Raw genomic sequence first — 26,122 nt, 5'->3', positions numbered from 1 at the left:
TGTCGCTGTAACTGTCCTTAAGTGCACCATTAACAAGTGTTGATGGCCCCATTACTGGCCGCATTGTCCAGTGCGATGAATCGCCATTCAGTTAGCCATTGTCTCTGTTGAATTCCCCCTTTGGGTTCAACTACATGCTGGCGCATGTCCGATTGCCCTTGTCTGCCTAGAGAACTGTGCCGCGTTAACAATGTTGACTCCCTGGTGGTTTGCCGCATTTGAGCCAAGATTTTTGTCATACATCAGTCTGGTCTCCCCTGAGATAATTGTCTGGGCTATCATAGCCGCCGCTTCCAAGGTCAAGTCTTTGGTCTCGATCAGTTTCCTGAAAACCCCAGCGTGCCCGATGCCCTCAATTAAAAAAGCCTCGCAGCATCTCCGCTCTGCATGCATCTGGGAACTTATAGGCTCGCCAGTCACCGGAGATCTGCCACAAAGTCAGGAACGCTTTGCCCTTCTCGTCGCCGGTGCGTGTAAAACCGGTGTCTCGCCATATGTATGCTGTTCGCCGGTTTAAGGTGTTTCCTGATCAACTTACTGAGCTCTTCGAATGTTTTGTCCGCCAGCTTCTCTGGCGCTAGAAGGTCCTTCATCAGGGAGTACGTTCTGGATCCACAAACCGTCAGGAGATGAGCCCTGCATTTGTCGGCCGAATCCTGTCCCAACCATTCCTTGGTGACAAAACTTTGCTGTAGTCTCTCAATAAAGTCGTCCCAATCATCACCAACACAGTACCTCTCTTCTGTGCTGCCAGTGGCCATGCTCGTGTGGTTTAAATCCCAGTTTCTCGTCGCCAATGATATGTCCTTACTATACAGTATAAATGCACACGAGGCCCATACTTGAGAGAAGGTCACTCTGTGACCAGTTACCTTTATTACCAAGACCTCAAGTGATAAAGGTGGGTGAAGGTTCCCCTTTTATACCTGCAAGTCCAGATTAGGAGTGTCTCCCACAAGTTCACCCCCTTGTGGTTAATGTTCTCAAGGTGTACAATGTAGGTCAGCTTATACTTGGGTTACAATGATAGTTGAATACATGATACCCGGGATGGCTGGACTGACATATGAGGAGAGACTGGATCAACTGGGTCTTTATACACTGGAGTTTAGAAGGATGAGTGAGGATCTCATAGAAACATATAAGATTCTGACGGGACTGGACAGGTTAGATGCGGGAAGAATGTTCCCTATGTTGGGGAAGTCCAGAACCAGGGGACACAGTCTTAGGATAAGGAGTAGGCCATTTAGGACTGAGATGAGGAGTAACTTCTTCACTCAGAGTTGTTAACCTGTGGAATTCCCTACCGCAGAGTGTTGTTGATGCCAGCTCATTGGATATATTCAAGAGGGATTTAGATATGGCCCTTACGGCTAAAGGTATCAAGGGGTATGGAGAGAAAGCAGGAAAGGGATATTGAGGGAATGATCAGCCATGATCTTATTGAATGGTGGTGGAGGCTCGAAGGGCCGAATGGCCTACTCCTGCACCTATTTTCTATGTTTCTTTGTGGACAAGGACACCCAGGTTCATCTGAACACCAACATTTCCCAATCTCTCACCATTTAAAAAATACTCTGTTTTTCTATTTTTCCCATCAAAGTGGATAACTTCACATTTCTCCACATTATATTTCATTTGCCATGAGCTTGCCCACTCACTTAGGCTGTCTATATCCCCATGAAGTCGCTTTGCATCCTCCTCTCAAGAAGATTAAGGGGAGATTTAATTGAGATGTTCAAGCTGATTAAAGGATTTTACAAGATGGGGAGAAACTATTTTCGTTGGTGGGGATGGGGAAGTCCAGAACAAGGGGGTATAATGTTAAAATGAGTGCTAGGCCATTCAGGAGTGATGTCAGAAAGCACTTCTATACACAAAAGTTCATTGAAATAAGGAACAGACTCCCTCAAAAAGCTGTTGAGACTAGGTCATTGGAAACATTTTAAACTGAGCTAGATAGATTTTTAGGTAAGGATATTAAAGGATTTGGAGCAAGAGAGAGTAAATGGAATTGAGGTACACATTGGTACATATCTACAATAAAACAACAACTTGTATTTATATAGCACCTTTAACATAGTGAAACATTCCAATTCATCTAATTGAATGGTGGAACAGGTTTGAGCTTCTCACCCATGTTCCTGGAAGCCCCACAAAAATGTTACCCTCATGTTCCAAGAACCTATTTGCTCCACATCCCTTCAAGAAATTAATTTGTTGACATATCTCAAGTTATTATGTGCATGTGCATGAGTTAGGGATGTTTTTGGTTTGATTCAGTCACTTTTGGAACCTTGGGCAAAATAAAATTTCTCTATTCAATAAATAGATTTGAAAAAGAATTTTTGTAAACGGTGGTGGATTCCACAGAGAAAGTACTAACAGACTATACATCCACATTTAGCAGTTCACTGAAGTAACCCTCCATATGATGGGGTGAATTAAAATGTGTGGTAAAAATGATCTATTCCTTGTTGAAGGTTCATTATGGTAAAATTGTACAAAACTTACACAGCATTGTTGAAATGTAGTGCTTTAGCAGACTTGGAGTTAGTGAATTTAAGGAATCACTTCCCCTTTTCAAACAGGGGCCTTCATTTATTCCTTATGTATTGACTATAGAGCTTATTGTTGGAATGTTAAAATGTGAATTATAGGCTTTTGGACCTAACAATGTATCTCAGAGTTGCCATACTGTCTGTGGGAACTGCAAACTTGCACGCCGACCTTCAAGCATCAAAAAACACAATAAATATTTTTAAGTTGCCTGGGATTGATACATACTCTTAAAGAGGGAGAAGGGGAAACCTAACCACATCCATTAATGTTTTATTTGGATTTTAACAATCCTCAAGTGACTAGTGCGTGGCATCTTCATAACGGCCTTTATAATTAGTTAAGGATAAACTATATCTGAAATAAAACACCCATCAGTCTCCACATATGGGCAATGCAATATCAAAAAACACATTTAGCAAAATATATCTAAACAAACATGCCCATAAATTAATGCCCATCCATGTCAATTGAATTATATATGTATTTATCTGTTAATAATGTTTTCTCTCTGCTTCATACTGAAGGATCTAATTAAATCCAGCTATGTCTGTACACTAGAGGAAATCTGAATCTACTCCAGGCACATAGACCAAACATGAGGTCAAACCTTTTTTTTGATGTGGGAGTGGTCCCCTGTCATCTATATGTAGCGTGAAAAAAAAAATCAAAATATGGATACAATAAAATATGGATACAGTAATCTGTACCACAGCTTCAGTAAATCTACACAAATGACACACTAGTGGTGGTTGAGTTAGGTGGGGAGCGGGGTGGTGAGGATTTCACACAAGTCAAAGATGGTTTATAGCTTTTGGAAAGTGGGAATTAAATTCCATCCCTCATTCAGATCTAATGAATATTTTTGTAGTTTTTGTAAATAGTTGTGGGAGGTGGGTAGAAAAGTGTTTATTCCTGTTCAAAGTGTAATGTTTTAAAGCTATTGAAATGTATACCTCAGCTTTTGTTTACCATACAATTACTCCGTAGATTGATGGGGTATGGAAATTGCGCTGGTTATGATACTGGATTAGCAACCCAGAGGGTGTGAATTAAAATCCCACCATAGCAAATGGGGAATTTGAATTAAATCAATCTCGTATTTTGTGGTTATGCACCAGAAAAGAGACATAAAAGCTCTCGGAATGTGTGGATGGCCCAACTGGTTCATTAGTGTCTTTCAGGGAGGGGAACAGCACATAACTCTAGTCCCACTTTATGGGAGGAATTATAACCCAAAAAATGTGTGGGTTGGAGTTGAGTTGGAGGTTAAAGGGTTAATAAAACTGAATCACAACCCGCCCACTTGCGGTTTTAACAGAGACAGGATGGGGCTGGGTGGGCACTCCCAGGGGGTGGGTCTGCCATTTAAATATCATGTTGAGCCACCATTTCAAACTTAACTCTGGCTGGCTGGGTTTAACAGTCTAAAGGGAACCAAGGACTGCCTTTCCACTTACTTGCTGGATCCAGCCCCTTGCGAACAGGCTCACCAATCCCCCGCGATCAGACAACCCGACCCTTCCAATCCCCCACCCCCCAAGGCTTCAGACCCCCACACAGGCTGCTGAACCCCCCCTTTGGTTTGTCATTTCATCATCATCATTTAAACTGTACTGCTGCTATACTATTTTTCATCACTCTACAGTGCCAATTTATTCATCAACTATTCTGGCACCCATCACTAATGTGAATTGAGAGAGAGGGCTTTCTAAGGTTTCCTATCACCATTAAATCTGTTTTAGATCAGGAGCTTTCTGTGCTTGACTTTACAACACTGTACCTTAGAAACATGAGGTTCTGTGAGGGGTCCATTTGCAAATTCTTGTGATTCACCAAAAAGCCAATAGCTGGATGCTATACTAAACATTTATCTCGATCAAGATATATATGAATAGGGTACAGATGTTGATAAATAGCTACTACAGAAAGGCACTTTTTAAAGACTCTGGGAGACTGGGAAAGTCCAAAAGGATCTTGCACTGATAATTTACACTCTGAAAAGGAAACCTGTTAAATTGTCAATGGTAGGGTCCAATTTCTATGTGAAAATATGCATCCTTTAAATCTATAGCCACTAACACAGCCCAGGACATGGCTTGCATGATGTGATGCGTACAACTAACCTGGAGCTATCAGACTTCAGAATTGATCCTGAGATAAAAGAAAGAGTTTCACTTATCTTGGGCTAGAAATTGGCCAAATAGCATCATCGCCTTTTTTTGGCGCTAATCACGCATAATGTTGTTTTTTTAATTGCACAAATAGCGCCAAAAAATAAACGCACAAAATTGGCCAAACGCTTTTGGGCGATTGCTATAGTGGTAAAAGTGCACCATTTTTTATGGGCCGGAACTCAATTCCTCAGCAGTAAAAAAAACGCCCGTTCTGCGCATGCGCAAAAAAAATATTATTTTTTCCACCCCCCCCCCCCCGCCATTTTCTTTCTCCTGATCCTTCTGGCAGCACCCAGGTCATGTGCAGGCTGTGCTCGTGCATGCACAGTACCCCCAGGGCTGAATCAGCCATTTTTGAGAGGGATTTAAAGATCTGCAAAATTCAGCACAGCTCAGAAGCAGTTAATCAAAAATCAAAAATGTCGGGTGATTCAGCAAGGAAGAGAGCCAGGAAATTCACTGTAGATGCAAATGAGGTCCTGATCATTGCTGTAGAAGGCAAATGGGAGGGGGGGATCTCGAGGAAGGGTCGTGGAAAAGTACACCTATCTGCTCTAATGCATGTGTGAAAAAGTATGGCTGAGTAGGTTTCCTCAGTGGACTCTATCGAGAGGGACCATGTCCAGTGCAGAATGAGGTGGAATGACCATTGCAGGGTCATCAGAGTAAGTAATATTTTTATTTATGCACTCCAATTACTTAAATTGTAAATGTGACACATGTTGGTATTGCTAGGCTTAGTGTTGCACCTTATTTGCCATGAATGATCATTACACATTATAAAGACTGCTTTTTGACATCTTAAAAGATGTTCCTGCACTTTGATGTTTTCCTGATGAACATAAGAACATAAGAATTAGGAACAGGAGTAGGCCATCTAGCCCCTCGAGCCTGCTCCGCCATTCAACAAGATCATGGCTGATCTGTCCGTGGACTCAGCTCCACTTACCCGCCCGCTCCCCATAACCCTTAATTCCCTTATCGGTTAAAAATCTATCTATCTGTGATTTGAATACATTCAATGAGCTAGCCTCAACTGCTTCCTTGGGCAGAGAATTCCACAGATTCACAACCCTCTGGGAGAAGAAATTCCTTCTCAACTCGGTTTTAAATTGGCTCCCCCGTATTTTGAGGCTGTGCCCCCTAGTTCTAGTCTCCCCGACCAGTGGAAACAACCTCTCTGCCTCGATCTTGTCTATCCCTTTCATGATTTTAAATGTTTCTATAATAAACTCCAAGGAGTAAAGACCCAGTCTACTCAATCTATCATCATAAGGTAACCCCCTCATCTCCGGAATCAGCCTCGTGAATCGTCTCTGTACCCCCTCCAAAGGTAGTATATCCTTCCTTAAGTAAGGTGACAAAAACTGCACGCTGTACTCCAGGTGCGGCCTCACCAATACCCTGTACAGTTGCAGCAGGACCTCTCTGCTTTTGTACTCCATCCCTCTCGCAATGAAGGCCAACATTCCATTCGCCTTCCTGATTACCTGCTGCATCTGCAAACTAACTTTTTGGGATTCATGCACAAGGACCCCCAGGTCCCTCTGCACCGCAGCATGTTGTAATTTCTCCCCATTCAAATAATATTCCCTTTTACTGCTTTTCCCCCCCCCCCCCCCAAGGTGGATGACCTCACATTTTCCGACATTGTATTCCATCTGCCAAACCTTAGCCCATTCGCTTAACCTATTTAAATCTCTTTGCAGCCTCACTGTGTCCTCTACACAACCCGCTTTCCCACTAATCTTTGTGTCATCTGCAAATTTTGTTACACTACACTCTGTGCACACTGAACCATGTGCAACTACAAGGGCCATTAAACAGAGCACTGTATTAAATGCACACAGCATGGTATAAGTGCTTTGATGAATATTTGTCTGTGCTACAAGAGCAGACAAAAAAAAATTGTATTGTCATCTTTGCAGGGAAAGTTGTCGCACAACCACCGAGAGCAGCAGAAAACAGGATGCGGTCCGGCAAGACTGGCTCCACTCATCCACCTTCAAAGTCGTGTGGCAGGTCTGATGGATGCCTCGCAGAGATCGACGACCCGTGGGGAGTGAGGGTAGGTGCTGCAAAATCCACGGTCTGTGGGCTAGGCTTCGGTTTATGCAATGTACTGATCTGCGGGCTAGGGTTCAATTAATGCAATGTACTGTCAGTCATTGACATGTAATGCAGTAGCGGTGGTCCTTCAAATGAGCCTGCGCTATGTGAGCCTACTGATGTCACTCTGCCCCCTCCCCTGCTGCTAACCAGTCGTCTGTCGTTTTCTATTTTGCAGATGTGGATTCTGAGTCACTCAATGCACCAGAGGCATGAGTTTTGGGCCCAGCAGAGGCGAGGGCCCTGGGGCAGCACGGGCCTGCCCACACTGCGATATGTGTGCGCACTAGGTCCGTGCAGCAGAGTAGGTCTCCAGTCGTCTTGGTTCATTCTTGCCACTGGACTAAGACCTAGCTCTGGCAAGCCCGTGTGGTAGCTGGTGTGCAACGGCCACCACACGTTAAAAAAAAATCCATGTACAGGCATCTTCCACCCTTCAACATCTAGTTCGGGTCCTGGAATATCAGGTCCTTCATTGAAACACCTGTGCTCATCCCTTTTTGGTGTGGAAGCAAATCATCCTCGATACGAGGGACTGCCTAAGAAGAAGGAGGAGAAGAGAAGGAGCATATGTCCCCTGCTGATGCCTAAAAGGAACTGGAGGCATAGAAGGCAAGTGCCGCAGTCATCTTCACCTCGACAGGCAGTGCAGTCCTCCTCACGCTTGTAGGCTATGTATATCTGTATTTATGAGCTTGTAGGCTATGTATATCTGCCTTTATGAGCTGGCATATCTCTATAACCACCTCTTTTCAAATGCGCAGCACTCTAATGCACTGTGCCTCAGACAGGTGCAGGTATGAGCGCTGTTCCCTGAAAACTCGTGGGGGTAAGGCCTCCTCCCCATAAGTCTGTGAGCTCTTTGCTTATGCTGATAATGCTGTTCAATAAGCCTTCTTCTAGGACTCTGCTCCATAGAAAAAGCAGCCAGCAATAATGGCAGAGATAGCATAGGCCCCATTCTTTTTAATGTCCTTAAATGTCCTTAAAAAAGAAGTATAAACTCACAAAACGCTGTAAAACACAGCCTTCCCTCTAAATGCTTTGATTCACTGAACTGTAAGCTGTTAGCGGCGGTTTCACGTGGCTCCGACCTGGTAAGAACTTGCAGTTTTAGGCGTTTTTTTTCGCGGTATTTAAAAATGGCGTTATTGACAAATTTTCCAAAAATGGCGGTATCAGAACGTTTGACACCCACTGACGTCACAAAAACGGTCCAAAAATGGGCAGATGGTAATTTTTACTGCCAGTGGTAAACCACTGGCCAATTTTGAAAAATGACAGTAAATGTTTTAGAGCTTCAAAAAACACACTTTTACTGTGAAAAAAATGTCGGTAAAACAGGCGCAAGGTTGGCCAATTTCTAGCCCCTTGTGTCTTTCATAACCTCAGGACATCCCAAAATGCTTCACAGCCAATTAAGTACTTTTGAAGTGGAGTCACTGTTGTAATGTAGGAAATGTGGCAGCAAATTTGCACACAGCAAGGCCCACAAACAGCAATGAGATAATGACCAGATAATATATTTTTAGCTGTTGATTGAGGGATAAATATTGGCCAGGACACCGGGGTAACTCACCCTGCTCTTCTTCAAAATAGTGTCATGCAATCTTTTACGTCCACCTGAGGGGGCAGACAGGGCTTCAGTTTAATGTCTCATCTGAAAGATGGCAACTGTGACAGGCCAAAACTCCCTCAGTACTGCATTGGAGTGCCAGCTGAGATTGTGCTCAAGTTCCTGAAATGGGATTGGAACCCATTAGAGGCGAGAATGCTGCCACTGAGCTATAGCTGACATTTAAAATGGAGTGAAAGCCACACGATTTATTTTTCACATAAAGTAATGAGTTAAACCCCATCATCTGCTACTTGGGGTATTTCTCATTTCAGATGCTACTAACTTGATTGCAAGAGGGTGCTGTAAATTATCTAAAAGCATCGTCCCCAAAAACTGTAGAACAGCAACCTTGAAGTTAAGAAATTATCCTTGCTTGACCGTTTCTAGGACCCATGAATCCAAGATAATTTCCCTCCAATGCTGTTAAAAATTTTTGACAGTATAATGACCCCGATGGGTCATCTGTGGGCTTTCGGGGCCTCACAGAGTTAATGAAGCAGAAGAGCCAGATCCTCAAATGGATCTATAACGCATGTCCCTGGTGGGGATCCCTGGTTTGTGAGTGCTTGCATAGGGGTATTTCAGATTATTGTGCCTTCAATAGGCTGGGTACAATCCAGAGTGAAAATTCACTGCTGTAGCCCCTTTCAATGTGCTAAGTTTAATGCCCCAGGACCGCATCCTTAATGTAGAGGTTTCTAGTAACACTTCCACGTTGCCACCAAAAACACCTTTCCTATCAATTGGAAACTAAATAGCTGTTGTGACAGCTCCCAGTGCAGGAGAAAGGTGCAACTAAGGTATATGACACAACAAGATACCAAGAAACATGGACTGCTCTTCAAATCAAGGGCCTGTTCTGCTGCTTTCGCAATAGCACAGTATATATATAGTCCACAGCAAGCAGAGAAAAATCCTATTGAGAAAGACTCCAATTAAACAAACCCACTGACTGCAGTCCAGTTGCTCCATAATGAACAAAGCCTGCTAAAGTACATGTAACTTCAGCACCTCCTAATGCTCATACATTTTGACTCTTGCCCAGGTGATCTGGATGAGCCTCTTGGGTATATATTTTTTTGCGACGTGACAGAACTTGAGGAATGACTACAGAGTCCACTATTGGCACCTGATCTTGAGTGTCCATTGAATTAATGTGTATCCTATACAACTGCTTTAACCTAAGGATAAAACACAAGTTTTCTTACACTAGATTACATTCCAATAGCATTTGCCCAGGGGACAAGGACATGACAAGCCCTTTAAATCTGATAGATTAAGACTAGTGCAATGCTTTAAGAAAGGGTTTGACTCAAGTAAGTGGAACCACAGGATGAAGATCATCTAAGCCATATTTCCACTATATGTCTTTGTAAACCTGGTTTCTATACAACAACAACTTGCAATTATATAGCACTTTTAAATTAGTGAAACGTCCCCAGGCGCTTCACAGGAGTATTATGAGATAAAAAATTTGACACCGAGCCACATAAGTAGAAATTAGCACAGGTGACCAAAACTTGGTCAAAGAGGTATGTTTTAAGTAGAGTCTTAAGGAGGAAAGAGAGGTTTAGACAGAGAGTTTCAGAGCTCGAGGCCTAGGCACAGAAGGCACGGCCACCAATGGTTGAGCGATTATAATCAGGGATACTCATAAGGGCAGAATTAGAAGATCACAGACATCTCGGGGGGTTGTGGAGCTGGAGGAGATTACAGAGATAGGGAGGGACGAAGCCATAGAGGGATTTGAAAATCCGGATGAGAATTTTGAAATCGAGGCGTTGCTTAACCGGAAGCCGATGTAGGTCAGCGAGCACAGGGGTGATGAGTGAGTGGGACTTGGAGAGAGTTAGGACATAGGCAGCTGAATTTTTGATCAGCTCTAGTTTATGTAGCCAGGAGTTCATTGGAATAGTCAAGTCGAGAGGTAAAAAAGGCATGCTGAACCAAGGGTGATGGCGGGCGATGGTACGGATATGGAAATAGGCAGTCTTAGTTATGCTTCAGATATGTAGTCGAAAGCTCATTTCCGGGTCAAACATGACACCAAGGTTGCAAACAGTCTGGGGAGTGGGATGGTGTCAGTGCCTAGGGAACAAGGTTTGTGGCGGGGACCGAAAAAAATGGCTTTGGTCTTCCCAATATTCAACTGGAGAAAATTTCTACTCATCCAGAACTGGATGTCGGACAAGCAGTCTGACAATTTAGGGACCGGATGATACCAAGGGGCAACATGTAGATGAGTAATAGGAGGGGGCCAAGTATAGATCCTTGGGGGACACCAGAGGTAACAATGAGGGGGCGGGAAGAGAAGCCATTGCAGGTGATTCTCTGGCTACGATTAGATAGATAAGAATGGAACTAGGCGAGTGCAGTCCCACCCAGCTGGATGACGGTGGAGAGGCGTTGGAGAAGGATAGAGTGGTCAACCATGTCAAAGGCTGCAGACAAGTCAAGAAGGACAAGGAGGGATAGTTTGCCTTTGTCATAGTCATAAAGGATGTCATTTGTAACTTTGATGAGAGCCATTTCGATACTGTGGCAGGCGTGGAAACCAGATTGGAGGTATTCAAACATGGAATTGCGGGAAAGATGGACACGGATTTGGGAGGTGACAACAAGTTCAAGAACTTGAGAGGAAAGGGAGGTTGGAGATGGGGTGGTAGTTTGCAAGGACGGGTTGGATTTTTGAAGAGAGGAGTGATGACGGCAGATTTGAGGGAACCCTTAACCAAACCCTCATTGTTAAAGAGGAACTGGATAATGATGACAAAGGGCAGAGAATTACATAGGATTGTATCGGATATATGGTACAGAACCAGGCTATTCAGCCCAACCAGTCAATGTCGCTGTTTATGTCCCACTCGAGCCTCCTCCCATCTTTCCTCATCTAACTTTGTCAGCATAACATCTATTCCCTTCTCATTAATATGCTTATCTAGCCTCCCCTTAAATGTATCTATACTATTTGCCTCAACTACTCCCTGTGGTAGCAATTCCACATTCTCACCACTCTCTAGATAAAGAAGTTTCTTCTGAATTCCCTATTTGATTTCTTGGTAACTCTCTTGTATTGGTGGCCTCAGTTATGCACTTCCCCACAAGTGGAAATAGTCTCTCTATATCTACTCTATCAAAACCTTTCATAATTTTAGAGACCTCAATTAGGTCACCCTTCAGAGCCTTCTATTTTCATGTAAAAAGAGACCCAGTCTGGTCATCCTTGCCTGACAGGTATACCCTCACATTTTTGGTATCATCCTTGTAAATCTTCTTTGCACCCTCTCCAGTATCTTTATATATTTTTGATACTATGGCGATCAGTATTGTATGTAGTACTCTGTGTGGTCTAACCAAGGTTTGATACAGGTTTAGCCACTTCAGTAATTTTCAATCCTATTCCTCCAGAAATAAACCCAAGTGCCTGGTTTGCTTTTTTTATGGTCTTGTTAACTTGTGTCACTACTTTTAGTGATTTGTGTATTTGTACTCCGAGATCCCTTTGCTGCTCTACTCCACCAGACTCCCACCTTCCAAGTAATAAGTGATCTCCCTATTCTTTCTACCAAACTATAATACCTCACATTTATCGGTGTTGAATTTCATTTGCCAATTATATGCCCACTCTTGAAGTTTATTAATGTCTTCCTATAATTTGTTGCAGCCCTTCTCAGTACAAGTTGAACCTCCCTTATCGGGAACCCTCGAGACCTGGCCTGTTCCAAATGAGGGATATTTCCAAATAAGGGGTCACGTGTTTTCAGTGTATGTGTGTGTGTGCGCGCGCCGATTGGCTGCAATGACTGTCAGTGAGACAGTCAGTCAGTCTCAGCTCACATTGGAGATCAAACTATTCTAGAGTTCCAAAGTGAGGATATTCTCAAAATCTATGGAATGGTTAGCTGATCCAAAATCTTAAAAAGCTAAGTACTTTGCAAACATTTTCTGTTGTCGGCGGGCCGTCGGGCCCCGAGGTGTCGGAGGGCCGTCGGGCCCCGAGGTGTCGGAGGGCCGTCGGGCCCCGAGGTGTCGGAGGGCCGTCGGGCCCCGAGGTGTCGGAGGGCCGTCGGGCCCCGAGGTGTCGGAGGGCCGTCGGGCCCCGAGGTGTCGGAGGGCCGTCGGGCCCCGAGGTGTCGGAGGGCCGTCGGGCCCCGAGGTGTCGGAGGGCCGTCGGGCCCCGAGGTGTCGGAGGGCCGTCGGGCCCCGAGGTGTCGGCTCCGAAGTTGGGAACATTTATTTTTCATTGATATATAAATTTACTTTTCATTGATATTTTTCACCAGCTGCATTGTGCGCATGCGCCACCCGACGGCTTGGAATGGTTCCGAACGAGTGGTGATTCCAGATAAGGGAGTTATGGATAAGGGAGGTTCAACTTGTATTAACTATCCCCCCCCAATTTGGTGTCATCTGCAAATTTTGAAATTGTGTTTTTGATTCCAAAGTCTAAATTGTTGCAAACAGTGGTCCCGGGACTGACCCTTGTGGAACACCACTACCCACCTTCTGCCACTGTGAAGAGCTACCCTTTACCCCACTCTCTGCTTTCTGTCTTGAAGCCAGCTAGCGATCCATTCTGCTACTTGTTCCCTGACTCAGCATTCTCTGACCTTATTCTTTAGTCTATTATGTGACACCTTATCGAAGGTCTTTTGAAAATCTAGATAAATTACACCTACTGCATCACCCTTGTCTATTCTCTCGGTTACCTCTTCAAAAAAATTCAATGAGGTTGGTCAAGCAATACTTTCCCTTTTGAAATCCATGCTTTTAAAAAATTTGTTCCGGGATGTGGGTGTCGCTGGAAAGGTCAGCATTTATTGCCTATCCCCATGACTATACATTATTGTATTTTTGGTTTCGAGATGTTCTTCTATTTACTTCTTTAGTAGTGATTCCATTATTTGTCCAACCTCTGATGTTAAGCTGACTGGTCTATAGTGCCCTGGGCATGTTCTATCTCCCTTCTTAAATATAAGTAATATGTTAGCTATACTCCAGTCCTCTGGCACTACACCTTTTTCCAATGAATTATTAAGTAATGCCTCTGCTATCTCTTCCATAGATTCCTGGATGCGTAGATGTAATCCATCAGAATGAAGGAGAGCAGGTAGATGATAAAAAATAAGGAGAGACAAAACAACGTTGTCAATTACAAGGATGATAATGAAAGAGAGAAATTCAAGGTGAAGGCTATTACATCCAAATACACACTCAACTTGGTGTGGTAATAACTAGCTGCATTTTTATTTCCAGACCGTCTAAAATTTTCCCATCTAAGAATAACAAAGACAATACAAGAGAGAGACCTAGAAGTGCTATTGCCACAATGTGCTGACTCCCATCAAGGCACCATCTTGTGTTCAGTTAATAATATGCAAGTACCATACACATCACTTTCCACCCTCAGAATTACAAGGTGAAAATAATTATCTCCTAGAATGAGCCTGATTAACAGCTAAATAACATTAAGTAAAGGAATTCAGCAACTCGATCTTACAATAACGTGATTTTAAAAAGTAGCCAAAGCACTCTCTTTGTAGTACGTAAAATGTTGGGTTTTTTGTAGGGCAATTTTCTAAAACTTTTCCTCATATACCTTTGATGGCATAATAGCTACCAAAGCTTCTGTGTCCAATTCTCACATCTCTTCTTCATCTGTCTTCCCCTGTGATATGGTTTCTTCCTCAGGTACCTCGCTTGAATCGACATAATGGGCACTGGAATTTAGTCTGTTGATTTTCCACAGTGCTATAGGACTTGGGGCCTTCTTTTCTTCTCTGCACCTACTAACTTCCGGCAACACTTCGCTAACTCCATGCAGTTGTGACATTTAACCTTCCTTGATTTCAAAATTCTGATCCTAATTTTCAAATCCCTCCATGGCCTCTATCTCTCTAATCTCCTCCAGCCCCCCCACCTACCAAGTTCCTCTAATTTTTCCCTCTTGAACATCCCTAATAATAATCGCTCAACCATTGGTGGCCGTGCCTTCTGTTGCCTCGGCCCCAAGCTCTGGAACTCCCTGCCTAAACCTCTCCGCCTCGCTACCTCTCTTTCCTTCTTCAAGGCACTCCTTAAAACCTACCTCTTTGACCAAGCTTTTGGTCACCTGAGCTAATTTCTACTTATTCGGCTCGGTGTCAAATTTTTAAAATCTCAAAATACTCCTGTGAAGCGCCTTGGGCCGTTTCACTACGTTAAAGACGCTATATAAAACAAGTTGTTGTTGTTCCTACAAATACAATGATGTGTGTAATGATTACTTTCACCACTACTGAGTATGTTTTCTACCAACATCTTAATTTGTAGCGATACTTCCTTCAAACCGCAGACAAAGCAATCTCTTATTACATCATCAAGAAATCCACCAAAGTCACATGTTTTGGACAGTTTCCTCAGTTCTACCATAAATTCTGAAACATTTCATAATTCCTTTGTCTACTTTGGTAATTCTGAACCATTCTGCAATAATGAGTGGATTTGGGCTCAGATGTTATTTGACCACTTGGGCCAACTCCTCATTAGTTCTGTCTTTAGACTGGGCAAAAGCAATCGAATTCTTAATCAATGTATATGTTGCAGGTCCACAGATAGTAAGCAAGACTACTCATTTTTTGTCTCTGTTCATTTACATCCATTTCAAGGGAAGTTGGACAAACATGAGAGTGAAAGGAAAAGAGGGTTGTGCTGACAGGAGAGAGAGGAGGCTCGAGTGGAATATAAAAAATGGCATGGACCAGTTGGGCTGAATGGCCTGTGTCTGTGCTGTATATTATATGTAATTCACCTCAAAATAAAAATTAAAGGCTAGAAATTGATCAAAGGTCACCACCGCCCATTTAATGCCCAAAAAAACGCTAAGTTTCTGCAATTAACACCAGCGGAAAATTAATAGAAAATGGAAAAAAAACGCCGGCAGGAAAAATGGGCGTTCCATGAGAATTCTCAGTGATAAACGCGATAAAATTAAGTCCGAGGCTAGAGTCGGGCCTAAGGAGGGGGAAAAACACGAAAATAACATTTAAAAAAAGGATAAAACATTAGAAAACATTCAAATGAGTCTTTTTAACTGAATCGCTGCAAAAGAATTTAAAAAAAATTCACTTACCTTTTTTTCAGTGTTTCATACCTACCATCCATCGAAGGGCTGCTCCGATTGGGCGTTTTTTTTTTGCAAGCCGGCGGTCCGCACCCCACAAAACCGCTGGCATAAGGCCCTGATGAAACTCCCACGGATGAAACACCGTCCAAAACAAGGAAATACTGCTGAGAAACACGACGGTAGGCTGATCAATTTCTAGCCCCAAGTCTTTCTACATACTCCAGCTTGACTTTATTCCATGCTTGATGATTTTTCCAACTAATGCCGCCATGATTAAAAAAAAGTTGGTGACAAGGTCGACTAACTAAGTAACAAAGATATCCAATATTCCATCTTTTTAACAATGTGCTGTCCTTTTTATCCTCGTCGCCACTATTATGTCCGAATAAACACTCACATTGGTGTGGTAATAATTAGATGCTTTTTTATTTCCAGACCCTCGAAAATCTTTCCATCAAAGACTAACAAAAACAATACAAGAGAGACCTAGAAGGTATTGCTAGAATTTGCTTACTCCCAACAAGGGGCCATCTAGTGTTCAGTTAATAATATGCAAGTACCAAATATAGCAAAGGCCACCCATGAATTTCTGCGACAAATTCAGGCCCATATTCATCTGCCAGAACACACTAATCTCATTGTTGCCACTTGCTTTTCACTCAATGGACCAACTCAGATACTTTCACTCAGGGGAATTAGATAGTGTTAGTGAGGATGTGGCATTGGTTGTGTAGACTGAATGACAAAAAAGGTTGCTCCAAAACATTGTTACCAGCTACAGTAATTGTTATTCAAACTTTCAGCTATCTTTAAGCTCAAAAATTCCTCAATTCCACAGGTCCCAGCTGATCCTGGCAACAACTGCATCTTATATCTCTCATTCGAACTTACCCTTAGTGAATTCTGAGCACAGAGCCAAAGAAATGCAGAGCTGCAGCACCATTGGCCCTCATTATCATATATTTAAATTAGCAGGATTGGGACTCGGTGAGCAGATCATGGGAAAGTCCAAATTGTGTTTGCGAATTCAGGCACTTTGGGGGGAATTTTAACCCCAAAAAACTGGTGGATTGGGGTCATGTGGAAGGTTGAAGTGTTAAAAAAAACGGAATCCCAATCACAACCCGCCCATTCTGGTTTTAACAGAAGCAGGCCAGGGGACGGGCAACCAACCAACTCCCAGGAGACAGGTCATCCATTTAAATATTATAATGAGACTGGTGTGCCTCACATTTAACCAATATTACAAATTTAACTGTGGCTGGGTTGGGTTTCACAGGCCTCGGGAAACCCGCCAGCCAAAGTAAGGCGAGGACTGCTGGATCCAGGTGGTAAGTGCGATTCCCCTTACCTCCTGTATCAATGTCACTGCCTCATCCACACCCTGGAATCCGAGACCCTCCATGAGGCCTCCGATTCTCCCCCCCCCCCCCCCCCTCCGCCAGGCCTTCGATCCTCACCTCCCTCCCCCAGGCCTCCGCCCCCCACTCCCCCAATGATGATCCTCAGGCTGGCCCTGATGTTATCTCCCCCCTCTCAATACTCCGGCCCCGATCCATTCTTCCCTTCCCACTGATGCTCTGGAGTCTGGCCCCGATGTTCTCTCCCTCACTCTGATGCTCCTGCTCCGATGTTCTCCCCCTCCCCCTCTCAATATCCTCTCCTCCCCGCCAATGCTCTGGCTTCCAACTTATTTTCCTGACCAGTTAAGTGATTTTAGGCCCAGAAATGGCAAAAACAATATAAAATTTTGGAATCTTATGTCCGCATTTAAGACGGGTTTCATCATTGTCAACTTATCATGCTGTAATTACACAATCTAACCAGTGGGCGGTGTTGAGAGTGAATTTGTGAACTACCTCTGAGAACTCCCTGGCCATATTGTTTTTTCTGATCAGGCAAGTTAGCATTTGAACTTAATTTTAAACTTTACATTTTGTGCTTTTAAAATATATTCAATGTATTCAAGGAGGTGCCAGGCAGGGGTTTTATAGAGATATGATTTTATAGGCATATATAAATAGTAACCCTGTTGAAAAATAAAAACATTATGGGGCTGAAATTGAGCCCCACCCCAAATGGGGCGCACCAACAATTTTTCTTTTTGTTTTTCTCCATCCCAATCCACGGGGCAGAGAATCCAGAGAAATTCAGGACTTGGAAATTTTTTTTCGGCGGGGTGGATGTCGTGTTGTCAGCAGGGCGGAAGTGTGGGCGGATCGGAACGACCGTCGCTCTGATTCATCAGCACCGCGCTGATGATTGTAATGAGATAATGTATAGCACCCTAGCTAGGAGGTATAGAGAGCTGTATTGAGAGAGGGTTGTGAAGGAATGCCATCTTAAGCTCCACATGGCTGACGGAGATCTCCCAAGTAAATAGAGTTAAGTTGAACGAAGAGTGTTCAAGAGACTAAAATACATGCTTTCAGAAGCAGAGACTTCCAATCTTTTGTCGAACGTATCTACGACTGAAATATTGGAACTGTAAGACTTTTTCGAGCTGATTGAAATCGACGTTAAGCAGTGCAGTGCAGAGTGTGCTTCCTACACATCGCACATGGATCCGTGAATGACGATAAATAGTCATAAGCTTGTAAAATAATCTAGAGGCATTAGTAAAGTAAACTTAAAGTGGCATAAGCTATTGTAGAGCCTCGATTGAAAAAGTATTTCTACAAATACATGGCCACGATATTTTACTATTAGACTTGTTCTAATCCTCTGGGTATTTGAACTGTATACATGTATGTGACAAACTCAAATTCCTAAACTGTAGCGAGCTATCATGACCACCATGGTGCCAACTCCCGCATACATTCCTTTCCCACCTCCATTGCAGGTGACTGGCGATTTGAAAGTCAACTGGAAAAATTCAAACAGCTGTGGGACAGCTATGAAATTATCACAAATATTGTGGAACAGCCAGATAGAGTTAGGGTTGCAATATTTATCACTGCCATTGGCAGCGATGCCCTAGATATCGACAATAATCTTCCCTACAAATCAGAGGAAGACGAGCAGGAAACGGAGATTATTTTGAAGCTCTGGGAAGAGCATTGTAAAGGTAAAACCAACATCATCTATGAACGGTACCAGTTTAGCAACTGTGTACAAGAGGACGAGCAGATGATAGATCTTGTGAAAGTGAGGGAGCTAGCAGAGTCATGTGATTTCGGCAATTTGATGGATGATTTCATCAGAGACCGCATAGTCTGCAGAATATCTGATAACACTCTGCATAAGAGGCTGTTGCAAGAATCAAGCCGAACACTCGATAAATGTGTGATGCTCTGTAAAGCTAGAGGCCACAGTTGCGCAAATGAAATCTACGAAGCTCACTAAAACAGACTCTGAAGACGTCAAAGCTGTCAGACAGAAACCCCGACCCACAAAGAACGAATTTACAGACAAAGAGTTCACAAACAATTGCAGATTGTGTGGCAAAAAACATGAGCTGTCAAAAACTAAATGCCCAGCATATGGGAAGACCTGCACAAGTTGCGGCAAATTAAATCACTTTTTTCAAAAGTGTAGACAAAGTGGATCGAGACAGAAGTCTACACATTGTAAAGCTCTGTCCCCTCAGTACAAATTCACACGAGGCATATAGTGAAGTCAAGGTCACTCTGGACCTGCACCTTTATTTCACAGCTCTGGAATGCTGCACTTGCAGTCTGCATTTGGTTCCGCAGTGTTGTTGGTAAATCTGCTTTTGACTTGGTCTACATGCCTCCGGCAGGTTTTGCCATTGTCCATTTGTACTTCCAGTAGCCTGTTTCCTTCCTTGCCCGTTACTGTCCCTGCAAGCCATTTGGGACCCCTGCCATAGTTTAGTACAAACACTTTGTCCCCTATCTCATTCCATCTCCCCCTCGAATTTCTGTCATGGTACTCAGTCAGCTTATGGCGCTTTGCCTCAATGATTTTGTGCATGTCTGGGAGGATTAATGAGAGCCTTGTTTTTAAAGTTCTTTTCATCAACAGTTGCGCGAGGGGGATCCCAGTCAGTGAGTGCGGACGAGATCTGTATCCAGCAGCAGTCGCAACAGGCGACACTGCAGCATGGGACCTTGGATTTTAAGCATGCCTTGTTTAATGATTTGCACTGCTCTCTCCGCCTGGCCGTTGGAGGCCGGCTTGAACGGTGCAGTCTTGACGTGATTTATGCCGTGGTCAATTATAAAGTCTTGGAATTCTGCGCTGGTGAAGCACGGACCATCGTCACTGACCAATATGTCAGGGATTCCGTGCGTTGCAGACATGGTTGCGAGGCTCTCCACAGTGGTGGAGGTTGTGCTCGAGTTTAAAATGGTGCATTCGATCCACTTTGAAAATGCATCTGCAACTACGAGGAACATTTTGCCCATGAATGGGCCCGCATAATCTACGTGCACTCGCGACCAAGGTTTGGTAGGCCAGGGGCTCAGTGGAACCTCCCTGGGGGCATTGCTGAGTTGGGCACAAATGGTGCACCTTCGGACGCAGAGCTCCAAGTCCGCGTCAATACCAGGCCACCAGACATGGGATCTGGCTATGGCCTTCATGAGAACGATCCCCGGGTGCTCGCGGCGGAGCTCTCGGACAAATGCCTCTCTGCCTCGCAGAGGCATGACTACTCGGCTGCCCCACATCAGGCAGGTAGTGATAGCTCATGCATGCGCCTGTGAAAGGGTTCTAATTCCTCAGGGCAGACATCGCGAGCCTCTGCCCAGGCACCGGTTAGGAGACATCTTTTTACTAAGGATAACGTGGGGTCGCTGGCCGTCCAGGCTCTGATTTGGCGAGCCGTCATGGGCGAACCTGTGGACTCAAAGGCATTGATTGCCATGACTATCTCACAGTCCTGTTCGTCAGACCCTTCCGTGGTCGCCAGGGGTAGCCTGCTGAGCGCGTCGACACAGTTGTCTGTGCCTGATGGTATAGTCGTAGGACGCCAGCATGAGTGCCCACCGTTGAATTCACGCTGAGGCGTTGGCGTTTATTGCCTTGCTCTCAGATAGGAGGGACGTGAGGGGCTTGTGGTCGGTTTCCAATGCGAACTTGGCCCTGAAAAGGTATTGGTGCATCTTTTTGACACCGTACATGCACGAGAGCGCCTCCTTCTCTACCATTCCGTACCCGCGCTCTGCCCGCGAAAGTGACCTGGAGGCATAAGCTATGGGTTGTAATTTGCCCACATTATTGACATGTTGCAAAACGCACCCTACCCCATATGCTGACGCATCGCATGAGAACTAGCTTTTTACTTGGGTCAAAGAAAGTCAAAACACTGTTGGAACACAGAAGGTTGCGTGCCTTATTGAAGGCGCGTTCCTGGGCGTCCCCCCAAAACCAATTGCACCCCTTCCTGAGTAGCACGTGGAGAGGCTCCAGCAGCGTGCTTAAGTTCTGCATAAAGTTCCCAAAGTAATTGAGTAGCCCGAGAAAGGCGCGCAGTTCTGAGACATTCCGGGGCCTGGGTGCCAAGCGAATTGCTTCTGTTTTGGACTCTGTTGGGCGGATTCCATCAGCGGCAATCCTTCTGCCCAAAAATTCAACCTCGGGTGCGAGAAACAGGCACTTGGATTTCTTGACTCGTAGGCCTACCCGATCCAACCGCTTTTGTACTTCCTCCAAATTACTGAGATGGGAGTCGGTGTCCCTGCCCATGATAAGTACGTCGTCTTGAAATACAACCGTCCCGGGATGGACTTGAGCAGACTCTCCATGTTGCGCTGGAATATGGCAGGTGCCGACCTGATGCCGAATGGGCATCGATTGTACATGAAAAGGCCTCAATGTGTGTTGATGGTGGTGAGTAGCTTGGATTCCTCGGTCAATTCTTGCATCATATACGCAGATATGAGGTCTAATTTTGAGAAAAGTTTTCCTCCAGCCAATGTGGCAAATAAGTCCTCCGCTCTGGGCAGCGGGTACTGGTCCTGTAGGGAGACACTGTTTATGGTAGATTTGTAGTCCCCACAGATTCGTACGGATCCATCAGGCTTCATGACTGGGACGATGGGACTTGCCCAGTTGCTAAATTCCACAGGTTTCCCTGTCTAGTTCGTGTTCAATCTTTTCCCTTATCACATCGGGTACAGCTCTGGCCTTGTGATGGACCGGTCTAGCATCCTGTGTGATGTAGATTTTGACTTTGGCCCCTTTGAAAGTGCCCACACCTGGCTGAAAGAGATGTTCAAATCGCTTTATAACTGTTAAGCAGGACGTCCGTTCCTCTGATGACATGGCATGGACATCATCCCATTTCCAGTTTAGTTTTGCCAGCCAGCTTCTCCCCAGGAGTGCTGGGGGGTCTCAGGAGAAGTCAGTTCACTGTCCCTTTGTATGTGACAGAGAGCATGGCGCTGCCGAGGACTGGTACGATTTCTTTGGTATAGGTCCTTAGTGTGGTGTCGACCCTTGCGAGTTTTGGTCGGTCTCTTTTATGCGGCCACAGTTGTTCAAATTGTTGAGCGACCATGAGAGATTGACTCGCTCCCGTATCTAGCTCCATGTTGACAAATATCCCGTTGAGTAGGACCCTCATCATTATAGGCGCCGTCCTGTTGTAGGAGCAGTGGCCATTGATCGTGTTGACCCGCTGTACATTGGTGTCCCGGGTACTGTCCCCACCATCTTCTGATCCGCTTTCTGATCCATCCGATTCGAATACCAGCTGAGCTGCCGTTTTTTTGCACATGCGGGCCAAATGCCCTGTATATTCACAATTTCTGCAAACAGCCTGCTAAAATCGACATCCCCTTGACGAGTTCCCACCCCCACACCTCCAGCACAGACCTGTTCCATTGTTCAAAGTGTTTCCAAAGAATGAGCTGCGTCTGGCTGATCTCTCTTGAGCTTCTCTCAGTTTGTAGTCGATTGCTCGCATTATGGGTTGATGAGGTGTGAACGGCCGTTCCTGTGGCCCTTGATGGCTTCTGCCTGCTGTCGAGAGCCTGTTCTCCCGGTTTTGTCTGTGTGTGGGGGTAGCAGCTTGTTTAGTGCTGTGAACTTCTTGTTCCGATATTTCGTTAGTTGTCGTACCTGCATTGTAAATCAACCTCGTTTCTTCTTCCCCTACCAATAATGTCTGTGCAACCAGTGCTGCTGCCTCTAAGGTCAGGTTCTTGGTCTCTATGAGCTTTCGGAATATGCCTGCGTGGCCTATTCCTTCAATGAAAAAGTCTCTCAGCATTTCTCTCCTCAGTTCATCGGAGAACTCACATAAACTAGCCAACCTCCGAAGTTCCGCCATGAAGTCGGGTATGCTCTGGCCCACACAGCATCTGTTGTTGTAGAACCTGTGTTTGGCCATGTGTAGGCTGCTCGCTGGCTTCAGGTGGTCTCTTACCAGTGTGCTCAATTCTTCAAACGACTTGCTTGCTGGTTTCTCGGGTGCCAACAGATCCTTCATTAAAGCGTATGTTTTCGTGCCACAGCTGGTCAAGAGATGGGCTCTTCTCTTGTCTGCCTTATCGTCGCCTAACCAGTCTTTGGTTACAAAGCTTTGCTGGAGCCTTTCTATAAAGTCCTCCCAATTGTCTCCCACATTGTACTTTTCATCTGATCCGTTGTTCGCCATTCTGTAGATTCTGTAATCCCGTAACTCGTCGCCACTGTAAAGTCCTGTCCCCTCAGTACAGATTCACATGAGGCATACAGTGAAGTCAAGGTCACTCTGGACTTGCACCTTTATTTCACAGCTCTGGAATGCTGCACTTGCCTGAGACCTGTCCTTATATACCTGTCGCTTGCAAGTGCATCCCTGGTGGTAAGGTATGCTTGTGGTTACAGGTCATATCTTATTACAGTCATGTATAGCATGTTAGGATACAGTTATATATAATAATGTAAGATACATGACACACATAACATATACACACACACACATATAAGGGCAAGTCAAAAGTTCATACACTACATGAAGAGAGTTATGATTCTGATTTTGAAGTCTTAACTGTAAAGATGTTTGTTAAAGTTGATTGCACCAAGGACAAAGCTGACAAAGTATCTCAACAAGATTATGGCTGCCTTCTCCATTAAAGGTCAAATGGTAAAAATGCAAATAGATTGTGGGGCCACATGCAATGTGCTACCTCTTAGATACTAACCAAAAGGTTTAAAGATAAAAGAATCTCAGACAATACTGTCACTATATGATAACCATACAACCATTCCAGTGTCAGCGACTTGTAATGTGCCACTGGAAAATATAAAGAATAAGCAAAAGTATGTTGTGCCCTTTGTGATCATTGAGGGCCAAAGTGCATGACTGATTGGCTCATGCACTGCTCTACAGCTACAACTGATAAAAGTGCAGCATCAGAATATCGCGGTGAACCATGCGAATCGCAAAATACGAACAAGGCAAACTTCTCGCTCGCATCAAAAACTGATGTCAACAATGCGTATCCGGATGTGTTTAAGGGACTTAGACACATACCAGGGACAGTCCACCTTGAACTTAATGAATCAGCGACACCAGCTGTAATGCCACTCAGACAGGTGCCAATAGCGATCAAACAAACACTAAAAGAGGAACGCGATCATTTGCAAAAACGACAAATCATCACGAAAGTGGTTGAACCGATGGACTGGGTATCCAGTCTAGTGACTGTACCAAAGCCAAATGGAAAGATACGAGTATGTATCGACCCTCAACATCTGAACAATGCCCTGAAACGTGAACACTATCCACTTCCTGTGATCGATGACATCTTGCCACAAATGTCAAAGGTCTTCACTAAAGTCGACTGCACGGAGGGTTTCTTGCAATGTGAACTAGACACAGAGTCCTCCTACCTCACGACCTTCCAGACTCCATGGGGATGATATCGATATAATTGAATGCCATTTGGCATAAGTCCTGCCCTGGAAATCTTCCGGCAGAAGCAAGACCAGAACCTAGAGGGTCTAGATGGAGTCTACAAGATTGTAAATAATATCTTTTGTACTGGACGTGGTGAGTCACTTAAAGAGGCCAATCATGATCATGACGCAAACTTATGCAAATTCATGCCGAGATGCAAAGAGCGAAACATCAAACTATACTTTGATAAGTTCGACTACAAGAGCTCCCAAGTGAAATACATGGGACACATGTGATGGACTCAAAGCCGACCCATGCAAAGTGGCTGCAATCAACGAAATGCAGAAACTGCAGGGTGTCGCAGGTGTACAATGATTTGTTGGCATGGCAAAGTACCTCAACGAGCCTCTGCGACGGCTTACTCAAAGACACAGTCTGGAAATAGACTGAAAAACAAGACAAAGTGTTTGAAGCTATCAAACAAGGCGAGACAGATTCTCTGGTGCTCAGTTACTTTGACCACAAACTTGCAACCAAAGGTTAAGGAGATGCTTCGAGCAAGGGTTTTGGGTTCATCCTTCTGCAACAGGGACAACCAATTGCAGACGTGAGCTGAGCGCTCACTCCAGCAGAAACGCAATACTCTCAAATCGAAAAGGAGCTGCTTGCTCAAGTCTTCAGAATGGAACGAAACCATCAATATGTATACAGTCGTAAGATCACGCTATGGACAGACCATAAGCCTTTGGTTGCTATACGACGCAAGCCGTTATCTGTAGCACCCAAGTGATACAACGTCTGCTCATTCAGCTCAACCAATATGACGTTGAAATAAAGTATCAACCAAGAAAAGAAATGTATCTAGCAGAAACACTTTTGCACGCATACCTTAAAAATGTGGCAAGATCACTGAAGAAACTGCAATGGAGTGCATTTAACATGGTGGACTTTCTTCCACTCTCCAAACAAGGACTGACTACCATACAATGCGCAGCTGCAAATGACTCCATAGTACAACTGGTTATACAACAAATCACAACAGACTGATCAGAAATGACACATGAATGCCACCTGAAATGCATGCATACTTTAAAGTTCGTGACAAACTCTCAACACAGGATGGCATAGTCTTCAAAGGCTATCGCTGTGTCATACCAAAATCCCTGAGATCTGACATTCATCAGCGACTTCATGCTGCTCACACTGGTGTCGAGAGTACTCTTCGACGTGCCAGAGAATCCGTTTACTGGCCAGGACTGAACAGTGACATAAAAGACTATGTTTCAAAGTGTGAAACATGTAACACCTATCAATCAAGCCAACCAAAAGAACCATTGATAAGTCATGACCTCCCTCAGAGACTGTGGGAAAAGATTGGTTGTGACATATTCACACTCGATGGCAAAGACTACTTATGCACAGTGAACTACTACTCAGACTATTTCGAGATAGACAATCTGCATGGAAAGAAAGATGCCCCTGGCATCATCAAACACCGCAAGAAACACTTCTCTAACCACAGTGTTCCAGACAAAGTTCAATCCGACAATGGACTTCCCCTCAACTCACAACAGTTCACAAACTTTGCCACAGAATATGGATTCGATTGCGCAACAAGCTCACCAGAATATCCACAAAGCAACGGAAAGGTTAAGAACGCGGTTAAGCTTGCAAAGCGGTTAATCAAGACAAAGAAAGATTGTGGTGACTTCTACATGAATCTTCCCATCTGGCGAAACACACCAACTGAAGGCCTTGAT

General features: G+C 44.4%; 1 protein-coding gene across 1 annotated transcript in view; it reads right to left on the bottom strand.

Moving 5' to 3' along the window:
• Positions 1 to 26,122, bottom strand: part of kcnq1.2 (potassium voltage-gated channel, KQT-like subfamily, member 1.2) — a 1,103,902-nt gene that overhangs the window by 662,313 nt on the left and 415,467 nt on the right. The window lies entirely within an intron of this gene.

The sequence above is a fragment of the Pristiophorus japonicus genome, chromosome 15, assembly GCF_044704955.1.
Source record: "Pristiophorus japonicus isolate sPriJap1 chromosome 15, sPriJap1.hap1, whole genome shotgun sequence".
Taxonomy (NCBI): Eukaryota; Metazoa; Chordata; class Chondrichthyes; family Pristiophoridae; genus Pristiophorus; species Pristiophorus japonicus.
Note: the sequence above shows the minus strand (reverse complement) of the source record. Positions and strands in the feature narration are given on the sequence as shown.